The sequence below is a fragment of the Leptodactylus fuscus genome, chromosome 6, assembly GCF_031893055.1.
Source record: "Leptodactylus fuscus isolate aLepFus1 chromosome 6, aLepFus1.hap2, whole genome shotgun sequence".
Lineage (NCBI taxonomy): Eukaryota > Metazoa > Chordata > Amphibia > Anura > Leptodactylidae > Leptodactylus > Leptodactylus fuscus.
In genome coordinates this window covers 131016426-131018925 of record NC_134270.1, presented here as the reverse complement: position 1 = coordinate 131018925, position 2500 = coordinate 131016426, and the positions used below count along the sequence as shown (strand labels likewise).

The following is a 2500-nucleotide window of genomic DNA, read 5'->3' as shown; positions in this document are numbered from 1 at the left end:
TTCCATGCATGACTTGCCAGAAGGCAAGTCAGAAGAACTCCCGGCAGGGATCGTCCGGGATTTGAACCCGGGACCTCTCACACCCAAAGCGAGAATCATACCCCTAGACCAACGAGCCGATCGGGACAATGAGGCACCAGGCCCCCTTTTGAGACCTCCCTTGAGTCCCATACTGGGGCTAGAAAAAAGCACAAAGGGGAAAACTGCACAAGGAAACCACGGAAATGAACAAACTTTTGTGCCATCAAAAAGAGAGGAGCGGGCTCGTCCGGGATTTGAACCCGGGACCTCTCGCACCCTAAGCGAGAATCATACCCCTAGACCAACGAGCCAAGGCAACAGAACGGCTGTGTGATGCTTTGCTCGCACCACATTTATTCAAGCATTTCAGTAAACCTGAAGTTGGAGGGGCTGCTATCGCAACACACTAAGTCCAACTCACCAAAGTGGAAAAGGAGGAGTTCTGTCAAAAGAGGGCAAACGGGCTCGTCCGGGATTTGAACCCGGGACCTCTCGCACCCAAAGCGAGAATCATACCCCTAGACCAACGAGCCGACCGGGTAAACCCTTGTCGTTTTCCCCTTGTGCCTTTTTCTAGCGCCAACATCAATTTTCTTTGCACAGTTTTTAAAACCAGGGCTCATCCGGGATTTGAACCCAGACGAGAATCATACCACTAGACCAACGAGCCGACCCCCCATCACTTACCCATCTGGTACTGGTAAAAAATCTAGTACTCACTTACCAATCTGCGGTACTCGGAAGAAAAAAAAAAAAAAGGACTCGTCGCCAAACACTGCCATCTGCGACAGCAAACAGACTGAGGAAAAGCTTTTCCATGCTTGCCAACAAGGCAAGTCAAAAGAACTCCCGGCAGGGCTCGTCCGGGATTTGAACCCGGGACCTCTCGCACCCGAAGCGAGAATCATACCCCTAGACCAACGAGCCAAACTGCTGCTGTCGCCGTCGGCTGGAGCGTCAGACTGCCTGGCCTTTGCAGGCTGTGTGGTGTTGGGCCATTGGCGCATAAAAGCCAAGCGCAGCTATCATCACGATAAGCTAGGGCTCGTCCGGGATTTGAACCCGGGACCTCTCGCACCCTAAGCGAGAATCATACCCCTAGACCAACGAGCCGACGACCCCATCACTTAGGGTTAGGGTTAGGGTTACCCATCTAGTGGGATCTTTGATGCCGCCTCTTTGACTCAGCCTCCCTTCCAAAGGCACAAAAGTCTCTAATCTGCGGTACTGCAACAGCAAACAGACTGCTGATAAGCTTTTCCATGCATGACTTGCCAGAAGGCAAGTCAGAAGAACTCCCGGCAGGGCTCGTCCGGGATTTGAACCCGGGACCTCTCACACCCAAAGAGAGAATCATACCCCTAGACCAACGAGCCGATCGGGACAATGAGGCACCAGGCCCCCTTTTGAGACCTCCCTTGAGTCCCATACTGGGGCTAGAAAAAAGCACAAAGGGGAAAACTGCACAAGGAAACCACGGAAATGAACAAACTTTTGTGCCATCAAAAAGAGAGGAGCGGGCTCGTCCGGGATTTGAACCCGGGACCTCTCGCACCCTAAGCGAGAATCATACCCCTAGACCAACGAGCCAAGGAAACAGAACGGCTGTGTGATGCTTTGCTCGCACCACATTTATTCAAGCATTTCAGTAAACCTGAAGTTGGAGGGGCTGCTATCGCAACACACTAAGTCCAACTCACCAAAGTGGAAAAGGAGGAGTTCTGTCAAAAGAGGGCAAACGGGCTCGTCCGGGATTGTTGGCAAGCTTTTCCATGCTTGCCAACAAGGCAAGTCAAAAGAACTCCCGGCAGGGCTCGTCCGGGATTTGAACCCGGGACCTCTCTCACCCGAAGCGAGAATCATACCCCTAGACCAACGAGCCAAACTGCCGCTGTCGCTGTCGCTGTCGCTGTCGCTGTCGGCTGGAGCGTCAGACTGCCTGGCCTTTGCAGGCTGTGTGGTGTTGGGCCATTGGCGCATAAAAGCCAAGCGCAGCTATCATCACGATAAGCTAGGGCTCGTCCGGGATTTGAACCCGGGACCTCTCGCACCCTAAGCGAGAATCATACCCCTAGACCAACGAGCCGACGACCCCATCACTTAGGGTTAGGGTTAGGGTTACCCATCTAGTGGGATCTTTGATGCCGCCTCTTTGACTCAGCCTCCCTTCCAAAGGCACAAAAGTCTCTAATCTGCGGTACTGCGACAGCAAACAGACTGCTGATAAGTAGAGATGAGCGAACAGTGTTCTATCGAACTCATGTTCGATCGGATATTAGGCTGTTCGGCATGTTCGAATCGAATCGAACACCGCGTGGTAAAGTGCGCCATTACTCGATTCCCCTCCCACCTTCCCTGGCGCCTTTTTTGCTCCAATAACAGCGCAGGGTAGGTGGGACAGGAACTACGACACCGGTGACGTTGAAAAAAGTAGGCAAAACCCATTGGCTGCCGAAAACATGTGACCTCTAATTTAAAA

General features: G+C 52.6%; 8 non-coding genes across 8 annotated transcripts; all 8 read right to left on the bottom strand.

Moving 5' to 3' along the window:
• Positions 1–260: 260 nt before the first annotated feature.
• Positions 261–332, bottom strand: TRNAP-AGG (transfer RNA proline (anticodon AGG)). Its single transcript has one exon. It is a non-coding gene; the product is annotated as a tRNA-Pro (tRNA).
• A 150-nt stretch (positions 333–482) lies between these two features.
• Positions 483–554, bottom strand: TRNAP-UGG (transfer RNA proline (anticodon UGG)). The gene has a single exon. It is a non-coding gene; the product is annotated as a tRNA-Pro (tRNA).
• A 322-nt stretch (positions 555–876) lies between these two features.
• Positions 877–948, bottom strand: TRNAP-CGG (transfer RNA proline (anticodon CGG)). The gene has a single exon. It is a non-coding gene; the product is annotated as a tRNA-Pro (tRNA).
• Positions 949–1062: 114 nt separating this feature from the next.
• On the bottom strand, positions 1063–1134 carry TRNAP-AGG (transfer RNA proline (anticodon AGG)). Its single transcript has one exon. It is a non-coding gene; the product is annotated as a tRNA-Pro (tRNA).
• Positions 1135–1325: 191 nt separating this feature from the next.
• TRNAP-UGG (transfer RNA proline (anticodon UGG)) lies at positions 1326–1397 on the bottom strand. Its single transcript has one exon. It is a non-coding gene; the product is annotated as a tRNA-Pro (tRNA).
• Positions 1398–1539: 142 nt separating this feature from the next.
• Positions 1540–1611, bottom strand: TRNAP-AGG (transfer RNA proline (anticodon AGG)). The gene has a single exon. It is a non-coding gene; the product is annotated as a tRNA-Pro (tRNA).
• A 220-nt stretch (positions 1612–1831) lies between these two features.
• Positions 1832–1903, bottom strand: TRNAP-CGG (transfer RNA proline (anticodon CGG)). The gene has a single exon. It is a non-coding gene; the product is annotated as a tRNA-Pro (tRNA).
• A 132-nt stretch (positions 1904–2035) lies between these two features.
• Positions 2036–2107, bottom strand: TRNAP-AGG (transfer RNA proline (anticodon AGG)). Its single transcript has one exon. It is a non-coding gene; the product is annotated as a tRNA-Pro (tRNA).
• Between the last annotated feature and the right edge of the window lie 393 nt (positions 2108–2500).